Source organism: Aquila chrysaetos, chromosome 8 (genome assembly GCF_900496995.4).
Source record: "Aquila chrysaetos chrysaetos chromosome 8, bAquChr1.4, whole genome shotgun sequence".
In the NCBI taxonomy this organism is placed as follows: Eukaryota; Metazoa; Chordata; class Aves; order Accipitriformes; family Accipitridae; genus Aquila; species Aquila chrysaetos.
The window spans coordinates 23,238,093-23,253,028 of record NC_044011.1 but is presented as its reverse complement, the minus strand read 5'-3'; the positions used below and the strand labels follow the sequence as shown (position 1 = coordinate 23,253,028).

General features: G+C 38.1%; 1 protein-coding gene across 16 annotated transcripts in view; it reads left to right on the top strand.

Moving 5' to 3' along the window:
- The window catches only part of EYA4 (EYA transcriptional coactivator and phosphatase 4), a 161,076-nt gene that overhangs the window by 4,092 nt on the left and 142,048 nt on the right, over nt 1-14,936 (top strand). Inside the window, exon 1 of one of the 16 annotated variants that reach the window (XM_030022596.2) lies at nt 368-425. The exons of 14 other annotated variants lie outside the window; for them this stretch is intronic. The gene's annotated coding sequence lies outside the window, so the exon portion shown is untranslated. Of the gene's footprint in view, nt 1-367; nt 426-10,714; nt 10,775-14,936 lie in introns of those variants that run through there. One more of the 16 variants, XM_041125419.1, reaches the window with a different exon arrangement.

Genomic DNA, 14,936 nt, shown 5'->3' with positions numbered 1-14,936 from the left:
TTATACTGACTTTATTTGATATCATAACCTGGTACTTTGTTCAAGCTATGTTTACTGCAGCAATGCTTGTATTAACAGGTATTGAATTAACTTCTAACATACCTGTACTTCCAGTGAGTGTTCTTCTGATACTAAGAACTGAAATGTAAGTTCCCTTGCTTCCTGGTGTGCATGTTTCTGTAGGGCTTTTAATTGCAGAAGGTGTACGCTTGCTTTTTTCCAGATTTAAGATGAGTTAATTTACAGATTAGTGTTTTTAATTTGTGGGGTTTTTTTGTTGTATGGTAGTTTTCTATTTGTCTTTTAGTTGAACATGGGAATAGGTTTACTTGCTCATTATAATTCATTTTTAGTATTGTCAGGGTTTGCAAGAAGAATGCAACCACAGGGGCATCAGACTAACAGACATCTGTCAAGTTGATCAGGTATTTTTAAAGCTTTTTGAAAGGTCAGCTCTAAACCAAGTCTGGTAGAAGAAACACTCAAATGTCTTTGGTTTTTACTTTGTACTTGAGAATCCAGTGTTATTTGTACATATCTATAATCTTCTTGCTATTTTGCATTAGAAAAGCAGTATTTATGTTGTGCAAGTGGAAGAAGAGTTTTGATATTTGGTCATCGATTGAGAGTTTTATAAGTAAACTTTTAATACATGGTATTAACTTAATATGTGCTATTTTTTCTTTTTTTGGATTTAAATATTGTGTAAATGTGTGTCCAACTTAACCTTTTCTGTCATTGAAAAGCGCTAATTGATCTTGCTGGCCCTGACATAATAGTATAGTTTGATATTTGAAACCTTTCAGCTTTGGCATGGCCCTTTAATCACCCCTGAGATTTCAGGGCATGGTTCTACTGAAGGCATAAACTGCTACTCTTTTTAAAATTAAATAAAAATGGTTATTAAAAATAAATTATCTTTATGGTCTTTTAAAGTCAGTAGATGTTTTACTTATCAAAGCCCCAGGCTTTACGATATACATTAAAAACTTTCTGATTTACTCATATGTATTTAGGTGACATTTTAGATATTGCTGTACAGAAATCAGATTTTTATGAAATAATTTTTTGGCCAAGTCCACACTTCTGTGTTGCAATGTTATTAAATCTGTCATTAAATCAGAAGTGCTTAAAGGAACTTGGATGCAATTTGCCGTGCGAAAGCTCAGATACGAAGAGTGCTTATCTGACAAGTAAACAATAAAATTTATTTGAAAAGGCAATAAAATGTACATTTTTAGTCCACATTGTAGGTTGTTATGCTGCCAGAAGGATTCCTTTTGGGTTGCCTGTAGTACAGGACCTTGGTGAAAACTATTTTAAAGCAGTTTCTTCTCTTTATCTCTAAGCCTGAAAAATGTGTGGAATAGCCGACCTGCCTTTTGCTTTAATGTTAAACAGTAAAATTACTTTGATGATTGATTATCCTATATGAAAATGCATCCCTGGGCAGTCTCACTCACAGGATTGTATATAGGCTAGCTGTCAGACTTTTGAGCAAAATGTCAAATGCTGATGGCTGTCTGAGGTATACAAAAAATTTAAGCGTTTTATTTTCAATTTGTTTAAAATTTCTTCATGATAAGGGAAGATTATAATGAGGAGTGATTATCTTCAGAACTTTCGGAGGTCCATATACCAGTGAGAATAGTATGTATTTGGTTTTAAGCTACTAGGCTCAGGTACTAGACACTAAACTTTGATTTAGACTGCAATTACCATGGATTTGAAAAGAAGGATTTTGGAGGTTTTCTGTGCCTAAATGCCTTTGGAGGTCTGTGTCCTTTTCGTAGAATTAAAAAAATAAATAAAATTGTGGTGATTTTTCATTAAGCAGCTGTCCACAGAAGTACAGTGTAGCGAGTAATGTTGCAGGACTGTGTAGGGCTGTTTAATTGGATGTAATTTAAGTGCTGTCTCTGAAGAACTCAAGTCTGTCTGGGCTGACTGAATACTGCGTCTTTACACCAGAGTTTCCTCCTATTGTGGCTGGACTATACAATTTGACTAATTTGGAGGAGCAAATTGCAAAAAGACCTCCCAAGGCAACCTGCAAAATACTCACATACAGAAGACTGATTTTCATGTAGGTGATAACTTTTTGGTTACATATTTAAGTTAATATGCACTAGTTTTTTTGTCAACATTAAAATTTATTACTATTGTGACGTGACCCAGTGTAAGTTGACATTGTCAGCAGTGTAAAGAATTACTGCTGCCTTTTTTTTTAATTGGGTAGAAGCAGCAAGTAACTGTTCTGCTCTTGACACATTTATAATTAAACCACAAAAACCTACATTAAAATACCATGAAGGGTCTGATTCAGACCACAAAAGTAAAAGAAATACAGAGCTGAGTTTGCAAGTTTTCAAATAATTCGCCTCTATGACTATGTGTATATAACTATTGAAATCAATGCTGGTGCATGAGGTAATTGGAAACTTAACTTGATGTTTTATGCCAGATCCTTAGCTGTTGCAAATTGGAGTAGGAATGTTGAAATTACTGCAGTGGTCTCACATTATGCCAGATGAGTATCTAGTCCTCTATTCTTAGTGCAGTCTCTTTTTTGAGGGGGTATTGTAGTATACTTTATAGGTGTGAGATCACATGCACAGAGAAGTGATCCAGTAATACTTAGAAAAAACAAAGGAGGGTTAAGTATAAATGTCCAAATCATATATTCATGTTTTCTTCCATTTTAAGACATTTTCATACTCTATGTTAGAATATATGTCTTTATTTTTTACAGCATTTTAGAAATGACCACAGAAATGCCTTTTACAGTAATTGTATTCCTGAAAATGATGCAGTTAGTTAGAAATATTGTTAATTGACTGTATTCTTTTCAGTCCTTTCAGGCAACTTCATTGGTCATAGAAGTGAATAGTCAGGTTGTGTTTACTCAGGGACATTTCGTGAATGCCAAACCTATTCAATGAAGGGTGCGAAGTCCATTTATCATGTTCAATCCCTCCTGGATGTTCCTTTTTATTTACTGTAGTATATTCCCAGAGAATCACAGAAAATGAAGTTCATCTTACTCCCAGGTGAGAGTGGCTAAACCAGCCTCTGTACACTCTGGTTTATGCATCCTGACATCACGCTGTATGTGAGGTCTTTCTCCCAGCTCTCCTGAGTGTCCCAGCATAGACATGGTTTCACAAAACCAGGCACAGCTCAGGCAGATTATGCACATTTCCTCTGCCAAGTTCTAGCAACCCAACTCAGACTCAACCTAAAGTTCCTGTTCTGGTCTTCTTAACACAGAGAACTAGAGAGCTGGAAACTAATAGGGCTGAATGGTATAGAGGTTTTACAAATGGAATAATTATATTCTGGGAAAGGGTCTCCAAAATAAAATTTCCAGGTTACCCCAAGGCAAGATTTGGAACTGTGGTAGGTTTCCCAAGTGGAAAGATTAAAGTACTTTTCCACTTAGCCACCTATTTTTATGTTTATTCTAATCTGGTGTGATAGAAGGAGCTGTTGTAATGTTTGTATTAATTTGCTTCAGTTGATTGCCCCTTCGGAGAAGCAATTTTTTTGTTCAAAGCACCATCCGAGTGCTGAGCTCACTGTGCAGCGGTATGGCTGGGAGTCACCTGCAATAAGAGCTCTTTCAGCTAAAATGGCCAGCCGATGTGTTTCCTAGTCATTTCTGGTAGCTATTTAGCTATGATTCAGCTTGTTTTCCAACTTTCTGATTAAACTATAGTCTAATTTCTCCAAGGGCTAGCTGAGTAGCCAGATTTTTGGCTTAAGAAAAATGAAATGGAAGGAGTTACTCCTTGGTAGTTGTGAAACTACCCAGCTTTTTGGGGTCTTAGGTCTGCATTGAAGGAAGTCCAAGATTAGGACTCAGCTCGAGTGATGCTGTCAGATCAGGACTAAGCCTGCAGCAGTTTGACTGTAAGGTCTGTAGGAAGAGGGCCATCGTTTTGCTCTGTTTTTGCATAGTTTGCTAGGGGTATTGGTTCATATAAGCAGTAATAGCAGTAATCTGCCTGTGACTAGTTGCTGTGTGTGACCACCTGAATCTGAAGTTCCTACATCCATCCGTTTTCTGTGGCAGAGGACGGAAGAGCACGAAGCTATGGTTTCACGTTTGGTGGCAGTGCTTCTTAAGCAGCCCTCACCCCTCCTCTGCCGGCCACTCGTTTAAGCTGGATCCGTTCCTTGCTGTGGTTCACAAACAGCTGTGCTGGCACGAGGCAAAGGTCGGAATGAGTGGCAGCACCCGCGTCTGCCGAGCCTGGCACCGGCGCTGCAGAAATAGCTGCGGAACCACAGTCTCCGTTACCTAATCTGCCACCTCTGTTAACTGAAGTGCAGGGTCAAGTCTGCGGGATAGGTGGAATTTTTCAGGACGAAAACATTGTCTACAAAAACGATCCCTTGATCTTCAACCAGAAGGTTTTGTTGATGTGGGTTTTTTTTAACTAAAACTAAAGTCGCTGCAAATAATTTGCAGATATATGTGCAGGTTAGAAAAATAGGGAAAGTTACGGTACCTTTGGAGGGGGCAGCTATGATGTTCTCAAAGGCAGGCAGGAGTTCAGATGCGATACCAGACGACAGAGCTTTTCCAGGTACGTGTACCGCTGTCCAAAAGAGGGGCTCCCAGGGGACAGGCAGAGCATAATGGCACTAGAAGGAGAACGTCATTGCTGAGGGCTGCAGCGCTCATGATGGGCTGCATTCTTTTACCGCTGTTCCTGGGGAAAGAAGTGGAATAATTTCTCAGAAGTGGCCATTACTTAGCTGTCACTGTACACAAGTGCTTAATTTATGGCAACTATTTTTTATTAGTCTCCACTGTCACAAAGTATTAACTTACATGCTATCACATTCCAAATGCCTTTTTTATGTTCTTCCCATATAATACTGAAATATGCATGCTATACCACATCACGGGTTTATGAACACTCGAGCATGCCAAAGTAGCCATAGTATTTTTGATGTGAGTACAAGTTTGATTTCTAGAGATAAGAGTAGTGATGTAATAAGGTTCTGTAAGGGGTTTGAGTTGACGTGACTATTTGATTAATAAACTTGAAGGATACAAAATCAACTTGGCACAAATGAAGTGGATGAAACAGCAAACTAAAGCATAGATTTCAAAAATACTTACTTGTTAATGAGTCTTTAAAGAGGACACTATAACAGAGTTTTTCAGAGGCTAGTCATCAAATCAAAAGCTATTTATTATTTTACTTGTGACACAAAGATTAGTGAGTTCTACAAGAAGTAATACCTTTGATTAGATCAATTGCTGACCTAATAAAAGAGATCTGTCTTCTTACAAACTTCCTTGTACTTTGGTTGTTAGACTCTAATGCCTGCAGTACTGCTACTACAAAGACTGAGGAAAGAGTAAATAATGAAGAGAGCAGATTGCTAAGAGTAGTCTGGCTCGTTCAGCAAACTGAGAGCAAGCAAACAGTATGTGCTTCACTACAAGCCAGCGGTTTATTTAAAAAAACAACTGGAGGCCATAGAAAAAGATCCGGATGGTATCATAGCCAAAAAAGGAGTAGGAATTTAAATAAAGTACTAGGCAGAGTGCGAGAGGTGTCATCACCTGTGTAGGTATATGGGTGCAGCTACTATCGGAAGGCTGTGCCCTCTTTTAGCTTTAGAAAGGATGCTTGAAAAATTGGAGATGTTCCAGATATAAGACCAGAGGATTAATTAAACAATCGGAAAACATGTCTTCCAGGGGTTGAGCAGATTTTAGTTTATCAAAGGAGAATGTAGCATAGTTTGATCACAGCTAATAAATATCTAAATGGAGGAAAGGAAATCTGGGAAAGGATCCATTGTCAAAGCAGTTGTCATAATTAAAATCTGGGAATACCTGTTTTTCACAATTACTTTGTGTTGCACATTTAATACTGGCTCTCAGTAAAAGAGGCTCACCTGTGGTATGGCGAGCTGTTCCATGGACTTCACGTCATTTCAGTTGCGTATGGGGACTGCTGATGGGCCAGGAACCAAAATGAGTGCAGACAGCTTGTGTGAGGTTCGGCAGCAGAAAAAATGTAGACTACACAGCACTTCTAATATGGGTTTTAGCATTTTCTTTGTGCTGGACAAGGGTGGCTCATAGGAATTTTGCTACTTTTCATTCATTGTGTTCTGATGGTTTCAGGTTAACTTGACAGCCGCGGTGCAGCAGTGTTAGGTTTGGTGAGTAATAATTGTCCTTCCATTCTGTCAGAAGCCGCCCGAGCTGCGTGCTGGCACCAGCAGGATTTCCTTATTCTGGGACAGTTTTACATTCACATTTTTTGTTTCCCGTTGTTCGGTAATTCCTTGAGAATGGAACACTTTCTCAAATGCAATATTTAGGGGTTACTGTCAACTTTAATTAAGAAAAAGGCTGTATTTCTCCTACCAAGCCAGAACCAAAGTACCCATGTTTATTTTCGGTGGCTTTACTTTTATATTTCTTTCTGGCATTTCAAAATGTTCCATTGAAGAACTGTATGTGAAACACATGCAGTAACAGGAATGGCAGCTGCTGGCCAGGAGTGGGCAGTGATGCTGACAGCTGAAAAGGAAGGGCAAGCGGCGAGCTTCCACCTTCATCAGGATGTTTCTAGGAATCTTAGCGAGTATTTGAACTTCTTCGGTAACTATCATTGCATACTCACGCTGCTGAATACACTCTTCAAACTGTGGCATGGCTTTTAAAAACAAATAGGATGTAGAGATACTATGCTGTAACAGCTTTCATTTTACCATGTGTTTGGATTCTTTGGGTTAATTTATCCAGCACTGTAAAACTGCTTTTTGCTTTTACCTGGAGGATGTGCTCATTTTTAGCTTCTCCTAAATTCCTAACTGATACGCAGGGTTTCTGGTTTAGAAATAACCTTTGTTGTTATCTTATTTTTATGTCACAAAGTGATTTTTTTTTTTATGTGTGAAAGGTAAATTTGACATGTCTTTTGGGGAGAGGATATAATAAATAATTTATATTTTCAAGTTGACAGTGTCGCTTTAAATATTCTGGATAACCAAGCATAGCCTTTTTCTTTCTGTTTTCAGTGGCTTGTTTATAAAGAACTGAAATGTTTTATTTGGTTTGTTTTCAGCTATTTTCTACCAAAAAAGAGAAGGAAAATGTCTCAGAAATTAACCAAAATATGCTGTGTAGTGAAAACCAAAATCCTTCCCCCTAAAAAAATCTAGTTGTTCAAAACATTGAAATGGCCAGCTAGTAGGAAAATAAAATTTTTATTAAAATTCTAAAAGACTATGCTTCTATCTGTGGCATCTTTGCATTACTTTTTTTTTCCCCTGGGAACTCTCTTTCTTTTCGGTAAGGATTGTGTGGGTTTGATCAATCATGAGTTTGAAAACACTATGTTAGATTTTTTCGCAAATCAATTTCCCTTAATTTTAGGGGAACACAGTGGGATTCTAGATTGGATTTATTTACAAATCCAGGCCAGAAACAGTCTCAGCATTTGTTTTCTTTATTTCTGGCCAGAATAATCTGTAATTGATTAATCTGGAATGAGTCAGAAGAGGTCTGTGTAGCTGCATACCTTATCTAAGTGTGAGTGAAGAGGTCTCTCGCAGTTGGGAAGCCCCCAAGCATCAGTGGATTCGCAGCTCTGGTTTCAATCTTGGCAATTTCACGGCGTATTGTGCAATGTTAGGATAAGGGAGGAATTGCTGAGTTTATAATTCTGTACTCTGAAATTCTTAAAGCTAATCCTTTTTATTTGTTGCACAGGTATGGGATGGGAGTGGTAGGAAGAGTAGGGGAGTCACTTCTAGCCATCTTTGGGTACCTGTAAAATTGGTACCCTGTTTTGCAAGAGAGAGAAATGCTGCACTGAAGTATTATTTCACCTAAAGTAAATGAGATACAGTGCTTGCAGTTGTTTACCATCTGCCAAGAAGTATTTCTGTTTTCTTGGTTTCCCACTTGTTTTGTTGTATGGTGATAATGGGACAGCAGGCAGATCTCTTGTCTGAGACCCTCTCTGTTTCTTACCTGTTTTATGTACCCAGCTGACACAGAGATCTCATGGTGTGTGTTGCTCTGCTTTTTTGTCTTGATGCCTGCTTTTTACTGGTACCAAATGGTTTTGTGACTTGTTTCTAAGTTAGAAGTACCTGATGCAGAGTGGAAATATGATCTTAATTTTTCTTGAATAAAATGTCCACAAATGCCACATAAGCAATGCCACCCTTCAGGAAACTCAGTTCAAGGAAGCAAACTGCACTAAACTGACAATTATACAAGTGTTCACCAAAGACCATGCAGAATTTGCAAGACTGCGTGTAACAAATATATAGTGACTGGCATGAAAGCCAATTATTTGACTTGAATTTTGAGAAATTTTCAGTGTATTACGGTTTGTTTGGTGGCATGAATTGTGTCTGTTTTGATTGCTGTATTTAATGTCTGGCATGAATTAACGTGCTCAGAAAGGAAGATGGAAATAACAAATTATGTCCCAGTTATAGATGTGTAATTTTCCAGGGGAGGAAGAAAGTAAAAGGAAACTAGATGAGCACAGAACTATAAACACGTGATGGGTGTTGAAGATCCTTTCCCTGTTCTTAACATACATCATAACCCAGTATGGATAATTCTGTTGTCTCAAGATGTGGAAATGGCTGAGCTGTGTTACCAGGAACAAACACTCTTTCATCTCCAGCAGGGATCATAGCAAGACCCTAAATCTTCTGTGAATCTGAGCCTCAGGGTTATCAGTGTCCTGATGATAGAATACTAGGATTTTATTTTTAATTCCTATTTTGGTTTTTGTACTAATAACATCTGACATTGCACCTTGACACTTACTCATTTCAGAAGCGTAGTTTCTATATACATTAGAATATATACTTTCTACCCAGTTTGGACATATGCATGTTCTTATGCACATCCATGCTGATGCGCATCCATGCTGGATACTGTGCTGGGATGAGAATGCTGAGCAGGTCCTGAAGGGTGCCCTGTGCAGCCCCCTCCATCTAGCTCGTACGCTGTCACCCATGTATTTGCTGTGAGAGCAAGGACTCTTCTTTATAGAGGAAGTGGCTGGGTCCGTTTGCTTTTCAGCATATCCTGGAAATTCCTCCTGTATTCCTTCCCTGTAAACGAGTAGCAGGACAGCGTGCGTGCTTGCAATAGGCAGGAAATTCAGTAGTGCTCAGAACCCTACGGAAGTTGCGTGCGTTGTTGTATGAACTCCTTGAGTAATTCTGCTAATTCAAAGTAAGGAGTATCGTGTCTTCTCTATTTAAGCAATCCATGTGCAAATACAAGTCGATGTAGGCAGGTGCTCAGCAGGACACAAACCCCTGCCAAGATGATCTGCTTCCACCAGGGGCCACTGGACGTGCTCAGAGCTAAAATAAGCTGGGGATGGATGGATGGATGGATGGATGGATGGATGGGTGGATGGCACGGCATGTTCTCCTCTCAGCTGCAGGCCAAGGGCTCTGGGTGAGGATGGAGCTCAGCATTTTGGAGGTCACTCATAGATGGAGAAGTGGGTCCCAGTTGTGCTACCAAGGGTTCCAGAAAGCTCTAAAAGTTCTCTAAGGGTAAAATTCTCATCCTCAACAAAGCTAAAAGTGGGCTGAAACCAAACTGATCCGAAGAGAGCTGTATCTAACCCTCTAGAGATGAGGACCTGAGGAGAAAAAAAAGTATTAGAAGAGGAGGAAGGGAAAGATGAGTATTCCATATTCCCCTTAATTCTTTAGTCTGTGGAGCAAGATTTATTTCTGCAATGCAGTGTGAGTTTTTCGGGAGGCTCATTTCGCTCATCTTGATATCCGGGGTAAACACCAGTTATCTCAGCTAAGCCTAAATACACAGGCAAGATTCCCAAGCCACTTCTACTTCCTGCAAGAATCCTTCTGATTAAAAGGAATGAGAAAAGAAAAATTTGAGAGCTAAAAGCAATTTAGAAATTCTGTATATTTCTCTCCACCTGCCAATTTTCCTCAGGAAAGCAGTACATGTCGCTGACTAGGTCATACTGTCAGGATGGCTTTGCTTGCCTTTTTAACTGTTATTATGTTTACGGTATTTAAAATTTGTTAGTCATTTGCTCTCTCTTGAAGTTAGATACAGATAATAATATTTCTTACTTTTTTTTCCACTAAAGCAGAGTTGTTTTTATTAGGGTTGACACTCCTTTCAAGAAAACACAGTACTTGTGTAAGAGAAAACACAAAAGCCAACAAAGCTAAAAATTAGTTAATATAAATATATATTAATATAAATTAGTTCTAAAATCAGTTCAAAATATATCAAGCAATAGCTTTTCTGAGATTATACTGAGAGCTGAGTTTTCATTTTGCCTTACAACATAAGATAAGAAAGCTGATGTCTTCTTTTTCTACCAAAGCATGGACAGACAGTTTCTAGAAAGCCCTATGATTATAATTTTGTTTATTTTAAAAGTGTCAGATTAGTATGTTTTTCTTATTGACTTGCCTGCGAATAGTTTCACTTGAGTTTTGAAGAAAGTCTATGTTATAAAGCACATCAGTCTCATTCCTCATCTGGGGCATGGATCTTTCTTCTTTTCCAAATGTGATACTATTAGGGACTGGGAAAGCAGTATGGTTTTGCCATCCAAAATCCAGTTTTGGACTGTAGATACAGGCTAAGTTGAAATTCTAATAAATCAGCATTTGGTTTCCTTTTCTTTTAATTTAGGTTATATTTTATCTTTTTCACATGAGACTACATGTGATGGGCATGCAGACAACTAGAAGAATGTTTTCCTAGGTAAGCACTTATTGAATGTTAGGTGTGCCTCTTTGTTGCTTGTACCCTCTCTCCTGTTCCTTCAAACAAATGAGTTTCATGGGAAACAACTAGCATGAAATCATCTAATTTAGTGAGATTGTAGTGCATATGCACAAGTTCCTTGCACTGATTCTAGAGCAATTAATTTTCTCGTTACCTGCCTTGCATATACTTTCACAGTGCCTCAGATGTGTTCTTCACTCTCCTCAGATGGTCTGTAGGAATGGTGCAAACCCACAGTGGCTCGCCTGAGGCTGGGGGAGTTCAGACCCTGGAGCCTGTCCTCATTTGTTGGTACCTTACTGCTGCACGTCCTGCATACGTTCAGTTGCAGTTATAAGCGCTAAGTACTTCTACTATCACAGGTTGCTGAAGTAGAGCACTAGAAAATGAGAAATTGCTCTATTTGTGACCACTTCTCACTTAACTTTTTGACTCTCAATCTGTGGCTGCGATAGAAATGAGTTCTTCTTTGTGGCTATGAGTTAATCGTGTTAACCACAGCATCCTCCTTTCTGTTAATTCTTTAGGCTTCTTATCGACACATTTCAAAATGTAGAAAACAATATAGTAAATTTGACTGCAATCCTGCAGCTCCTGTACTATAATGCCAGAGCATCACCATGACACAACCTCAGTAGAAGTAGGTGTTCTTCAGATGAAACAGAATAAAAAGAACGTGACAATGTGCCCAAGGGGATCATTATGTGAAAAAAATTGTTGTGGTAGAAACTGAGGACCACCCCCCCATAATTTCATTTAAGAAGACCAACTCCTAGTGGACCAAGAGAGGACTTTCTTCCTAAGTTTTTGCGTTGAAGTGAAAGGGAGGAAAATATTTGTCTGTTGGCCAAACTCCTCTTCCAGATGATGGATTCTTCTTGGAGCTCCATCTCTCCATCTGGCTGACTGGAGGGCCTGAAGCAGCCTCTGAAATAATCTTGGGAAACGCCAAGTGCTTTAGGGCTGTTTTTTATCTGTGGATCCTCGAGCTTCACATTCTATCTGGAGCCTGTGAAAGTTGCAGCACAGGATATTATTAGACATCCCATATAAAATGAAGCTACTTCAATCAGTTGTTTATTTGTTGCAATCCTAGTTTTCTGAAGAAATCATTGTGAGGGGAGAGATCACGTCCTTGCTGTCTTACATTTTCAGTCATTTACAAAGCAGTATGCAGCAGATCCTCAAGTAGTTTTTTATTTTTTTAACTTACGGGGGTATCTCTGGGAGGAAACACATGTTTCTCCTCATGGTCGAGTCCTGGAAGTTGCAGTTTAAATTTGATGAAGTGTTTTATTCCCCCAGATAAAAATAAATAAATAAAAAATTAGATTTAAATGCATTTGTTGATGAGGAAAGTCAGGAATCCTCCTAATTAAGACATTTCTTAGAAAGGTAAAATTTTTATCTGGGAGCATAAAACACTTCATCAGTTTTAAAGCCACATCTGCAAGGACTAGATCAAGAGCAGAAACAGGCATTTTTCTTCATTCTGGCTTGTCTGTGAGTTTAAGACTTTTAACAACAGTTTTAAAAATAGTTAAACCCAGTTAGAAACACTTGAAATATAATAGGGATAAGAGTGCCCTCCCTCCCTCTGTTTTTAATCTGGTTCTCTTGATGGGATAAACTACAAGGTTGAATTGGTAACTGGATTATTGCCTCATAAAACAGCACGAGGTTACTATTATCCTTTAATTTTATATCTTTATTAGGGAGTAATGTTGGTCTTATTTAAATCACTGACTTCTCTAATGGTTTTTCTCCTCTTTTACAAATTTATAAAACTAAACCCTAAAGGATTTGGTCTAAGTGCAATTGGCATAACTGCCATTATAAAAATCATTGTGTTAGCAGTTGGTTATAATCAGCCGCTTTAACTGGGCTCACAATGTAGCAAGATTTAGCTGTTGATAGGTAGAATACTGATAAAATATTAATTCTGAATTTTATTTTTAAAAGCTCCATTTCCAGTAAGAGTATTCAAATTTTGAGGCAGTGTGAAGATGAACAACAGAGCCTTAGAAACTATTATAATATAGCAAGTTTGTGCAAAGGATATATTTAACACATTGTCTATTTCTGCAAAGATTAAACAAGCTTGTCTTTGTCTTCAGTTCAGTAAAGTAAGTTCAAAAACTTGTGAATGTCAGTCTTTTTTAGAAGGTGACTAATACAAGTGGCTTATTTAATGATGAGTTCCAGTGGATACATCCACCTGAATTTTTGGGACACAACACACATATTGTGGGTGAGTCATAGGCAGTTCTTAATAGTAAAACTCCTGTTGGACTTACGTGCTCAGGATGTATTTAAAATATTGATACATTTTATTTTTTAAGGAAAAATGTGACATCCATCTGTTGATTTCAGTGTGCTTTGGTTAAGATCATGATCGATATGCCATGTAGAGCTGCTTTCTCTCAATATACCCACTGTTCTTGGTAGGCTTCTCTCTGAAATTTGCTTATAGTGGGTGTTTTAAAGAAGCCTTGCAATTCCCCTTTTGTCTCCATTGGACAAAGACTGCAGAAGATTTTTACAAATACAAGGATGTGGGCTCCACATATTGACCGAAAAGCAATGAGAGGTGGTTACTGTTTTAGTGAAGGCATCATGGGTGAAGACGTCAGTGTCTTGGATCCCTCTGAAATTGAGAGGAGACTGAAGCCATTTTGAAAAAAAGGAATTATTTTCAGCTTTCTGATAAGGCGAAATACATGCAATATGATCTGCTTGCAATTGGTCTTTTCCTTATGTAACATCATGGCAAAAATTAATGAAATGCAAATGCCAATCTTTTTGAAACTTAGAGAAGAGGAGAGGAAAACAGGACTGTGTAATCTGGTGGCAGGAAAAGGGGGAAATTAAGGTGAGACTGGAAAGAAAGTATAATGGGGCTGTAAATGTGCATGTGCGTATATTCTAGGAAATACCTAATGCAAAACACAAGGAAATTTTGGGAGTTACATTTTGGGGAGTAAACGGAGGTATGGCAAGTAAGTGGCACTTCAAACTAAGGGAGGAGGTATTCACAGGGCAGCGTAGGGCCGTGGGTGGCAATATGTGGGTGCAATGGCTTGTAGCTCCTGTTCCTTTCAAATGTTCTGCAGGTCCCAACAGAGCTATACATTGTTTAACCTCAGATGAGTAATGGTTACAGTTATGCAGGGTGGAGGTAGCATGACCTCTAAGTGCTTGCTGGTCAGAATTTAAAACAATCCCTAATAAGTTTATGCTATTTGGCACACTCCCAGGTAATGGTTTCTTGGGGTGCCTTGTGATAAACAAATCCAGGTAATATTGATAAATAAATCCAGGTTGTTTGGGTTCCTTAATTTATGTGTTTACATATGGTTATATATTTTGTTTTCTTTTAAATGTAACACTAGCTTTGATTAATGGTATTATGATTATTGCATATATGAAATATTCCTGGCACTCGTTTTGTTCTAAATTATGCAAATTTGCATAACTCCAAAGTGGGTCTTTTCTGAGAATGAACATTGTAATATAATTGTGTGGCTTTATAGTTAAGGTTACCATAATCATTCATATGCAGAACTCCTAGAAAATAGAATTTTCCTATTGAAGATCTCAATATTTGATGAGAGTGATTCACCCTATGAGAGAAGGCATAGCCATAGCAGGTAATTAGGGTAATGTCTGTCATTTAGCACTTTGTAGGAAGCTGCTTGTTATAAACCACTTCGTGTAAAGGAATTTAATGGACCTTAGAGAGGGGACTTCATGCTGATAATTGCATAATAACCTTTTTCTGCCAGACACTTAATGAGTAAGAGGTTATCATTAAATGTGTATTAAGCAGTTTTGTTCGACATTCCATAATTGTCTTTCTAATATGTTCTCCCAAGGGTTATCTTTTGTTGTCTACTTAAACAGCTGCCAGTATTAAACTTTTTAGCTTTTTTATTGGTTTGTTTTCATAACTATTTTTTCTTGCAGGACTTGAAGAATTATTACTTAAGTGTATTGCTGTTTCTGTTGGTGTATTTTAGATAGCTTCCCAAAGTAATACTGGAGGTGTTGAAACATTTTGTATGAAATTAGGCTTCATAGAAGTCAATGGGAACTTTGCTGCAGATTTTAGTGAAACCACAGCCTCAGGGTGTTTGTT